The sequence below is a fragment of the Patella vulgata genome, chromosome 1, assembly GCF_932274485.2.
Source record: "Patella vulgata chromosome 1, xgPatVulg1.2, whole genome shotgun sequence".
NCBI classification, from domain to species: domain Eukaryota; kingdom Metazoa; phylum Mollusca; class Gastropoda; family Patellidae; genus Patella; species Patella vulgata.
Window position 1 is genome coordinate 92,338,846 of NC_065879.2, and position 12,121 is coordinate 92,350,966.

The window sequence follows — 12,121 nt, forward strand, 5'->3', positions numbered from 1 at the left end:
AGATCAAATTTATAATTGCCATAAATCAAAATAAGGACTATTTTACGAAGTCCTCTAACATTTAGCCAGAGTGCTCTTATTTCTACCATTTTGGTGAACAATATTATATATACTATTCAAAAAAAGTAGGGGATATTTGATTTTTAAGTGTTATTAAAGTCACCTAATGAAACTGACGAAGAAACAAATGACAAAATGAAATGAAGTTCACATTCATCGATTTATTCCAAATGATTGTTAGACTAAGTAAGGCACAGACTGACCATTATAAGGGTAAAATGATACCCGGGGTCAAACAGCAAAGTTACCACAGCATCACAACCAAGTCAGTAACGGGTAAATCCTCCTCTGTTTGCCAAACAAGCATTGATCCGACGTGGCATACTCCTAATGAGACGTCTAAGGTCATTTTGGTCCAGATTGTCCCATTCCTGTTGCAACGCAGCAGCAAGTTCTTGGACATTGGCAGGACGTTGTTGACGTTGACGTAACCTCTGTCCAAGCATGTCCCAGACATGCTCGATGGGGGAGAGGTCGGGACTCAGTGCTGGCCAAGGTAATGTGGTGATGTTCTGTTGTTGGAGGTAACCTGTAACGATCCTGGCCCTGTGATATCTTGCGTTGTCATCCTGGAAGATGAAACGGCGGCCATGACGTCGTGCGAACGGCACAACATGGACTGCAAAGATGTTGTCCCGGTAGTACTGGCCTGTAACACGCCCTGCAACAACATGTAAAGCCGTTCTTCCAGCAACAGTGATGCCTCACCACACCATAAAAGAACCACCCCCAAATCGATCATGTCTGATGACGTTAACGTCTTGGAAGCGCTCCTACGTCTGTCCAAAAAATCAACAGTGAACCTTGACTCATCTGAAAACATCACATTGCTCCAGCGTCGATTATCCCAGTGTTGACGATCCCTACACCAACGACGTCTTGCCTGAATGTGATGATCTCTCAAACAAGGGATCACGCGAGGACGTCGGGCGCGAAGGTGACCCATATGCAGTCGATTCCGAATCGTCTTGCCACTCACTCTCACACCAGTGTCTGTTTGAAGACGAGCGCTGATCTGATTTGCTGTGATGACACGATTTCTCAAGGCCAAGGTACGGATAAATCGATCCTGGGCTTGAGTTGTCGACCTGAGCGTGGTCTGTCCTGTACAGATTGTGTATCACGGTATCCGGACCATAGCCTGCTTATGACAGACTGAGAAACATTCATCGTCCGCGCCACAACCGCCTGTGTTGTGCCGATCTGTAGCATGCCAAGGGCACGTAACCTTTCATTTTGGGTAAGCCGACGCATATCAAAATTTGTTTTCTGGTCACTAAAACAATTAAACTGATGTTTCCACCCTGGAATTCAATGCCACAATGACTGTAACATTCAAAGTCAGAGTCGTGCAAATCTTGGGTTGGACCCCCATGATGATCCCAAGCATCACCTGCATTCCATGCGGTAGCTATTGGTGCGTTTGGGCGTCACATGTAACTGGAAATGTTTCTTCTGTTAGGTTCTATAGTGACTTTTTTCGTAGTCATTTGCATATTTTAGTATTATGCCCCCAAAATCAAATATCCCCTACTTTTTTTGAATAGTATATTATAAATTAGCTTCGAGCTGTTATTTAAGGTAATATTGATGCTTATGTTGCTGTAAAATAACGTTAATATATTATATCCTGCTTGTTCAGACAGATTTGTTATAAATCCCATGGGCTTAGATCTCCTGGGTTGTTAATTGGGTGTGTCAGTGATGCAGGACAGAGGGCCTGATAAGAACAGCTGTCTAGTCATTCGGATGGGAGAAAAACCCGAGGTCCCGTGTATACATTGGCGTGCATGTAATAGATCCCTAGGCAGTTGGAATTCGATATAAGAGTAGGCCTGTCTTCATTAGCCCAGTCGGAGCAGAGGAGTAGGAAGTTTAACTCCATTTCATTTATTTTATATCCTCACATATTAGCCATGGCAGATTGATTTCTTACATCGGGAGTAGATCAAATATTTACGATATTACTTATATTATAATTCTCCTTGTCAGTGATGCAGGACTGACGGCCTGTCAACGACAGCTGTCTAGACAAAAAAACAAGGTTCTGTGTACACATTGGCTTTCACATAAAAAATCCCTTGACAGTTGGAATTCGATATAAGAGTAGGCCGTAGTGCCGCACACTGTATGGCGTATGTCCGTCTTCATAAGCCCAGTTCGGAGCAAAACAGTAGGACGTTAAACCCCATTTTATTTCATTTCATTTATATCATAATTATTTTACAGGTAGATTATGTTCCCCGGCCGAGTGTAAAGCTAGCGGTAAAAAAAACCCAGACAGTTGTACCGTATACCAATGTTCATTCAGTGGTAAGATACATGATCTTCTATCATTGAAATACAGATCTATATTTCGTTTCGTTTTTTATAGTTCAAAATTTAGTTTTACTTGTCGTTTTACTAGTTGTTATATTACCGGTGTTCTGGTTGAAGTGAGGGATTAGCTAATGAAACGATCTGTAACGGCGAGTTCTTGGCGTGCAATGCACGGAACTGTGGGTAAACCACTAGAAACATCAATGCTCATTGATTAATCAATATCTGACGTACGTTCAGGAACCGTCCTATATTTAGATTTCAATGGGCTTCTGCCAGAAGGGGACGTATTTTTAACAGCCCGTTGTGTTGCGCATACTGACACTAGTGAGGTAAGCAAGGTCTTATTTCCTCACTAAAATAATCCTTTACATTGTACAGGCGTTCACAGGGACTGACACGCGACCAGGATGGAATTGGCAGATGGAATTCGATATAAGGCAAACTTTCCCTCGTAGCGCACTGTACGACGTATCATGCCCGTCTTCATTAGCCTAGTCGGAGCAGAACAGTAGCACGTTAAACCACATTTCAGTTCATTTTAATTTATTTCATTTATAAACAGTCGAAATTCAAACGATCACCAATTACAATAACATTTTTGAAACCCTCTAGATAATCTTAGATGCTGGTAAAATTATGCAAAGTTTCATCAATTTAAAAAAAATATTACTGTCAAGCATTGGCAATGGCAAGACGTCATACATTGGCAAGTCTTAAAATTTTATGAAAAAAAACAGAACTGTGCAACTTTCCGATTTCAGAAAGTTTACACACTTTTGATATTTTAATTACGACTTTATGAATTGCATAACAATTTCACGAAATAGTCTCAAGGCATTGGTTGTCCATCTTTAATATGTTGATCACATGTATGTAGAGTTTCAACACAATCCATGAATTCCTGTAAAACACGGTCAGCGCCCACAAAAGGTTTACCGACGTGTCACAATATGATAATTGGGCGTTCTATTTATATATATATATATATATATATATGTTTTATATTTCAGTTGATGATGGGTGTGACACTTTTTATAAAGATGGCATTCAGACATATTGTTCTGGAAATGGTATGTGGTTTATTTTACGCTAGATTCCCCATCGTCGTACTCTGCGTTACGATAGGATTGCCCCTAATGAGTCCACGATCTGCTACGTAAAGATATGTTCGGATACGTTTCGATTTGGAACCTGATAGGATCACTACGATTACTCAGCGATTAAAACCACGAATCGTGATATTTAGTTCGTTGAGCTACAATCTTATGGGGAGGTGGTGATGGTTTGGAGGAGTGGGGTGGGTTTGATGGTCAAATGGTTATCATGTGCGCGTTGTATTATAAAGCCTGTCACTGAGTCAACTGGTGAGGTTTCGAATCCCCGATTATATGTGACAATGAGTAGGGTCGCCTGTCCAACCTCGTGGGTTTTCTCCGGGTCCTCCGGTTTCCCCCCACTGCTAAAAACCCCTACTCGCAAGCGAATTATTGAAACAAAATTTAAAAAAAACAAAACAAAACAACATATGTTAGTCCCAAAATGACCTAGTTTTTGTCGAGTGGACGTTAAACTCCATTTCTCTCTCTCTCTCTAATCCCAACTGTCAAGTGATCTTTTACGTGCACGCCAATGTGTACATGAGACCCCGGTTTTTCGTCCTTTCTGAACGACTAGGCAGCTGTCCTCCGTCGTGCATCACTACGCCGGAAAATCTGGATGAACTTTCTCGGTCCATGCAGTGTATACGATCAATAGGATGATGATATACAATCCATAGCTATATTCTTGTTTTGGCCTAGATGAGGGAAATAATATAAATAAACCAGAAATATATTGTAACATTGTCCAGCACTTTAATAAAGATCAATTGTTTCAGGTGTACCATGTGGAGAAGGTCAATTCTGTGCTCTGGGTTCGAGTAAATGTTTCAATGACACGGCGTGCATATGTAAGCGTAATATGTATATTACTTTATTTCTATTATTTTAATAAAATGCTGTTCAAATTGATCATTCAAATGCACTTAACAGGATATCCGTAATGCCTTAACAAAGGGAATACCTGCTGACACTATCCTATGTTGGATAATTTGTCAGATTTTGTAGTTTGTCAATCTAACAACATATTGTCTTATGAAAGATAACTCTAACAACATATTGTAAAAAAATATTTATTACAGACACTAATTTTTGCGGCTTGACAGATAATGGTGACGCATGCGGATATCATGGAGGCAAATGTTCTGATGGTGTTTGTCTCGGTAAATATGATATATGTTATAAACAATGGGTGAGGTCAGAACAATAAGTTTGTGCTAGTGTTAAGAGTTTGTGTCAGTAATAGAGTTAACCTGAGCCCGTTAACGTGATGTTCAGGTTAAAAAAAAAATGTTACACTTTGGAAAAACTATTGAAATTGATAATCATGGTGTATGTTAATAAAATGAAATGAATTGAAGTGGGGTTTAACATCCTACTGTTCTGCTCCGACTGGGCTAATGAAGATGGTCTTTCTCCATACAGTGTGCTAGTGAGGGACATTGTGCCTGGGCAGCGGTACTATGGCCTACTCAAAATCGAATTCCAACTGCCAAAAGATCTTTTACGTGCACGTCAATGTATACACAGGACCTTGGTTTTTCATCCCATCCGAACGACTAGACAGTTGTCCTTGTCAGCACCCCTCCCCCGTCCTGCACCACTGACAAGGGGAAACCACGTTAGAAAATCGTTCCGACTTTAATAATGATGATCGCTAATATTTCGGTTCAGAATGGAGCAATGTGATTTAAATTTTCAGAATATTCCCTTTACATTATCTAATGTTTAACTATTATAGTGAGAACTACCGGCGACTTAGCCATCGTGGCTCCCTTTGTGTACTGATATGTTACTTGTATTTATAGTGCCATGTGTTAAAGAAAGTGAATGTGGCGGTTCTATAACATGTATTGGTGGCTACTGTGTTGGTAAATATTAACTATTGTAGCCCAAAATGGAAATTTCTTGGATTCTGATTGGTCGAAAAGTGGCGTCGAATGAGTATAACAGTCCTCTAAATTTCCTGGGCGACTCACTGCGAATGAATATTTTCTGGGTGCTAGACTCTGTTTGCAGTGGCCAAAAATTCTACACCTCAAAACTTTATTCTAGGAAATCTTCATGATTTTTTTCTTGTATGTCATCAACAATGAAATTCAACCATTGGCTTATTGAAACACACACCTGAAACACAAAAAAAAAGTTAGTGATTGTATTTGAAAGATAATAGGTAAATTTAATTTCAAGGCTGGTCTGACAATAATAATGGTTGCTATGGACAGTATGGTCACGTACTCTATCATAATCAGACTGGTCAAAATCGAAGATTTTCAACAAGTGAATAAAAATACTACAATTTATTGAACTCCGTATGGACCGTAATATATTTTTAATAATATACAAGTCAGGCTGATACTGATATGAATAGGACAGAGACTAATTTTCATACAGATACACAGGCCAGGGTTTTTTGCGAAGAAGAAGCATCATATTCACAGCGTCGAAATGACAACGTAAACAAGCATAGCAACCACATGCGTACGCTACACAACATCTATCTACACTGTCACACGAGTGTATGGACATTTATCAAACATGATATGCAATTTATTTCGATCCTAGTCACTGCTGCAGTTTAAAATCATTTAAAAAGTACATAAAATACACTTACGTTTTCTGTTTCAATCTTTAAAATTATCGCAGAGTGACCTCCCTTTCCAAACAGACACACTTATCCAGTCGCTTTGTGAACCAAATAGAATGGAAATGAGTGTTTATCTTATTACGGCACGGATATTTTCATTAAGTCAAAATTGTTTCCCTTAGTATTTACGTCATTAAAACCAAAAACTACCGTCAACTATATGCGAAAGAAAGAATTCCAAGAAAAATGTTAAATATTTTGGGCTACAATATCGATAAACACCTCCTGTTTAGAATTTATCGGACTGTTATTGTCCATTTGATACCGCTTAACAATAACAGTCCGATAAATTCTAAACAGTCGGTGTTTATCTCCTAATTCTATTATAATCAACCATCAGTATGACGTCATTTGTATATATATAAACAAACAATATGACGTCATTTGTATATATAAACAGGGGGTTGAATGGCCGAATGGTTAGCGTGTGATCATAAGGTCTGTTATTGAGTCAACTGGCGTGGTTTCGATTCCCTGTTATACGTGACAAGGAGTAGGGTCTCCCGTCCAACCCGTCATCCACATCACGAACATTAATCAGCTATCATGGTGTACTATATTAGGGGAGGGACAACATCATCCACATCACGAACGTTAATCAGCTATCATGGTGTACTATATTAGGGGAGGGACAACACCATCCAAATAACAGACACAGTGCCTAAAAACGTTCAATCGGATTTAACTACAGATCTATATTTCGTTTCGTTTTTTATACTTTCTTGGCCTACACTACATGAAGATTTGACCGTTTTTTTTAATTTTAGTTCAAAATTCCATTTTACTTGTCTGTACTACACTAGGATCTTGAAGAGATGCCATATAACCCGTGTTCTGGATGATGTGAGGGATTAGCCAATGAAACGGTTAGGTACGGCGAGCTTTTGGTCTGAGGTGCACGGAACTGTGTTTAACCCATTAGAAACATCTACACTGATTGGTTAATCAAATGTCTTAGGGTCAAAAGCCGCTCGTATGACCTTAGACGCGATGTTCCACTACCCGATCTTCATATAGGAGAGGCCAGCGAAAGTATAAAAAACGAAACGAAATATTGATCTGTATTTGAATCAGATTGGTGACATACACTCAGATTGTTCATAGATTGCTTATATATTATAGCAAAATCTAAATTACTTATTTTATGGGTTTTCTTGGTAATATCTTTTGATATTTTGTATTTGATGGATGCCTGTGTAATAGGATCAATGAAAACGTTTGGCCTAGGGCCCCTCAAAACTTTAAGCATGTCCTGAACGAGTTTACTGAAAGCTTATGGCCGTTTGTTTATTGATAATATATAAACCAAGTATTATTTATTTCAGGGGTTAAATGTGGACAATCAATCTGTGATGGGTAAACCAGTCCATGTTATGCTACAGCCACTGTACAGTGAACAACCATTTCTAGATTCAATACAATTAGTATCTCGTTTAAATGAATTAATTTTCTCGTTTGAACACAATAATTGTCTGGTTCATAAATTGTAATTTTAAGCTAACGATATATTAATCTAAACAAACAACTATAATTATTCATCCTTATTTCTTCATAAAAACCAGATAAACCAACAAGTACAGGATTTTAAAATGTAAACCAGGTTGAAAAATAAACAGTTTGTTCTTTCTTTTTGTTGTTTACTTCATGTTGCTGTGTTTGTCAGTCAAACATGTTATCCTCCATATTTTGTTGTCACCCTCCATATTGTGTCTAGTCGTTCGGATGGGACAAGGTACAGTATGTACGTAAAAGATCCCTTGGTAGTGGGAATTTGATTTAAGAGTAAGCCATAGTGCCGCTCCGCGGGGAAAATTTTCCTTATAACACACTGTATGTCGCATGCCCCTCTTGATTAGCCCAGTTCGGAGCAGAACAGTAGGACATTAACCCCTTTTTCATTTCATTTCATTTAAGATGGTGCGAATAGAAAATTTGTTAGGGAAATAATAACGCATACTCGAATTAAAAGCCAAGGGTCTAAATTCAAGGGGACGGTTTTGCCTTTAACCAAGTTAGTGCGGGGTGTTGGATGGCCGAAGGGTTAGCACGTGCGTGCTGTATCATACGACCTGTCATTGAGTCAACTGGCGTGGTTTCGAATCCCCGGTTGTACGTGACAAGGATTAGGGTCGCCTGTCTAACCTCGTGGGTTATCGCCGGGCCCTCCGGTTCCCTCCCACTGCGCAAGCAGTTTATTGAAATAAAATTAAACCATATGTTAGTCCCGAAATGACCTAGTTTGTGTCGAGTGGACATTAAACCCCATCTCTCTCTCTCTCTCTCTCTTCAAGATAGTGATGTTTAGTCAATTTGGTAAATACTTATTCGCAGAGTTGCAGTAATGTTTCATCTATTTGTAGTGGTTCACATAAATTGATGGCTTTCATGCAGGATGGAGTTGGATGGCCGAATAGTTAGCACGTGCGCGCTGTATCATAAGGCCTGTCATTGAGTCAACTGGCGTGGTTTCGAATCCCCGGTTGTACGTGACAAGGAGTAGGGTCGCCTCTCCAACCTCGTTTCATATCCCTTTGAATGGCACGTATGTGTAATACAAGAATAATTACATAATATCTGATCCCATACGAAATCTATCCAGTTCCGAATGACATACAAGTCTAGAAGTCTAGACCGATCACCGAGTGGAACTTTGCACATAAGGTTTGGGGGATAGCTCAGTCTCTGCCCTTGCGCCGCTAGATCAGTTACCGTGAAACTTTCATCTGGAAAGTCTATTTGTCATGAACCGCGGGTCCCCTAAACCGCGGGGCCCATGCCTAAGCTGGGCTTTGCCAGTCACCTCTGAATTTCAATCGTGGTTTCGATCCCTGGTCTTACCGTATGTGGCTTGGAGATAGGGGCGCCTTCTACTTTGTCATCAACTCTTGTCATACCATAATCTCTGGTTTATTAAAAAATCACGACGTTTCGACAAGTATCGCCTTATGTATTTCCTTTAGTAAATTTTGGGGGCCACATATATCAGGAGGTTGGATGGCGGATTGAGGCCCACATACACGTTGTATCATAAGGAGTAAGTTCGCCTGACGAATCTTGTGGGTTTTCTCGGGTCCTCCGGTTTCCTCCCACTGCTGAAGACCCCTACGCGCAAGCGAATTATTGAAATAAAATTAAACCATATGTTAGTCCCGAAATGACCTAGTTTGTGTCGAGTGGACGTTAAATCCTCTCTCTTTCTCTCTCTCTCTCTCCCCATTGTGCAAAACTTACAGATTAATGAAGTAGTATGTGGTGGCATTGGGTAGTATGAGGTGGTATGTGGTGGTATTGGAAGCATGGGGTGGTATTGGGTAGTATGTGGCAGTATTAGGTAGTATGTGGTGGTATGTGGTAGTATGGGGTAGTATGTGGTAGTATTGGGTAGTTTGTGGCGGTATTGGATAGTATGTGGTAGTATTAGGTAATATGTGGTAGTATTGGGTAGTATGTGGTGGAATTGGGTAGTATGTGGTAGTATGTGATGGTATTGGGTAGTAGGTGGTGGTATTGTGTAGTATGTGGTAGTATGAGGTGGAATTGGGTAGTTTGTGGCGGTAATGGATAGTATTGGGTAGTATGTGGTAGTATTGGGTGGTATGTGGTAGTATGTGGTGGAATTGGGTAGTATGTGGTAGTATGTGATGGTATTGGGTAGTAGGTGGTGGTATTGGGTAGTTTGTGGCGGTATTGGGTAATATGAGGTGGTATTGGGTAGTTTGTGGCGGTATTGGGTAGTATTGGGTAGTATATGGTGGTATTGGGTAGCATGTGGTAGTATTGGGTAGTATGTGATGGTATTGGGTAGTAGGTGGTGGTATTGGGTAGTTTGTGGCGGTATTGGGTAGTATGTGGTGGTATTGGGTAGTATGAGGTGGAATTGGGTAGCTAGCTTATGTTGGTATTGGGTAGTATGTGGTAGTATTGGGTAGTATGTGGTGGTATTGGGTAGTGTGTGGTAGTATTGGGTATTATGTGGTAGTATTGGGTAGTATGTGGTATTATGTGGTAGTATTGGGTAGTATGAGGTGGTATTGGGAAGCATGAGGGGGTATTGGGTAGCATGAGGTGGTATTGGGTAGTATTTGATTATTGGGTAGTATTGGGTTATCTCTAATCGGGACAATTAGGATTTATTCCATTAAAAATAGAAAAATAAGGTAAACATAATGTTAAACATATATCAGTGTTGACACAGCGATCCACTAGAAGTATTGGGTAAGGTAGATAACTCTGTTCAGCTAAGTAATTAATTGACCACTATTGATTTTACGTCATGACAACTATCCAATAACTATCAATTATCATGGGGTTTTCAAGCTGATGTATCAATTGAAGAGAAAACACAAGTTTGTGGCTTTAATAATAGTTCTGATTTATTGAGAGGGTTTTAACATAATACAGAATAACACATATGGTGTCCATCTATATGAATATGAATAAATATACTATGGTGTCCATCTATATGCAATGATATTATTTATGAATAGTCCCAAGACAGACGAAAAGTACTTTAAAATGTTAACATCTTATTAAAGGGACTATCCCGATTTCAAGAGAGTCAGAAAAATAAAAGTTGGAGTACGTATGAAATTTTACCGCCAAAATATAGAGGAATGATGTATTGACCTTCTCTCAAAATCCCAGCTCAAAATATTGAGTCGTTTGGACGAGAACCTCAAAACTGCATATCCGGACACGTAACCCTTTTAAGATTTCGGGTCAGTTTTTTCGTTGGGTGATCTGATAATCGATTTCCGTTCCTTGAGAGGTCTATATAGTGAATGACCCATGTGCTGTACTTGGTAACGAAAGGTAAATTTCACCTACACATTATTTTTTTTATAAAATAAACGTCTGGTTTTATCCAGACACCGCATAATACATCTTGGGACACCGGTCTCCATTTCCAGATGAAGACTGACGGGTTTAAGTTGTTTTAAAATGTATCACAAATATTGAGTTAGTTGCTCGGCCCTAAGGTAGAGTATTTTAAGGGATTTTAACACAAAATTAAGCAGTTTTATTCTCCAAGAAATATCGGGATTAGCCCTTTAAACCAGTGTTGAAATCAGTTTATGTTGGCATAAATGGTTACATAGTTGATAGGTAACTAACGCAGAATGAATGAATGAAATGTTATTTAATGACACGTCAGCTCCAACCGGGATATATTGCGCCAAAAATATGGTGATATTTATGAGGAACATTAAATGAAATCACAAAATATTAATATACATAAATAAAAACAAGTATCACCGTTAATACTAAATAATATTAAATAATATTATTTTAAAATAATTCAAATATTTAAAAATTGAAAAAACTAGTATACATGTAGATACAAATTAAAACTTTCTATAAAAATGTGTCTCCTTTAAAATGGCAGCCATATCTGTTCTTGTTGTTGTTCTTAGTGTTTAACGTCCGCTTCCACCGAAGGTGGTATTGCGAACGCACAGGGGTCGTTACTGTGGGAGTAAACCCACGAGGTTAAGAAGGCGCTCCCATCTCCAAGCCACATACGCTCACACCAGGGATCGAAACCACAACCGCAAGCCAGAGGTGACCGCCCAGCTAGAGGTCGAAGCGCGACACTCTAGACCACTAGGCCATCCCAACCCCCTTGCTGCTGAGCTTGAATGATAGTGGCAGACGATAAATATCTTCTACTTATTGGTGACCAAGCTGTTTGTTATGTATAGCTTGTAAAGAGGGCAAAGAATCAGTAAAAATTATATATTTTATATTAGATGGTGAAGGCTTACAGAAATGGACTCAGATGGTGTCACGGTAGACAAAGCTACCTGATCATCATCTTTGGAACCACCTGTATATATTGGAGCATAAGCACCATATTTAAACATTAGCTCTCGAAAGAGAGATTGAAACACCATGGGGATAGTATATTTCTCATACCAAACTTAGACTGCCTGTGTACAGTTAGCTCCACTTGAGAAAAGACAATAAGCTAGCTGACCGACATTTTAAGTCCTAA

General features: G+C 39.3%; 1 long non-coding RNA gene across 1 annotated transcript; it reads left to right on the forward strand.

Annotated features, from left to right (window-relative positions):
* The first annotated feature begins 2,286 nt into the window (after nt 1-2,286).
* On the forward strand, nt 2,287-7,630 carry LOC126818966 (uncharacterized). The gene is made up of 6 exons (XR_007679432.2): nt 2,287-2,373; nt 3,393-3,452; nt 4,259-4,330; nt 4,562-4,642; nt 5,288-5,350; nt 7,452-7,630. It is a non-coding gene; the product is annotated as an uncharacterized LOC126818966 (long non-coding RNA).
* The last annotated feature ends 4,491 nt before the right edge of the window (nt 7,631-12,121 follow it).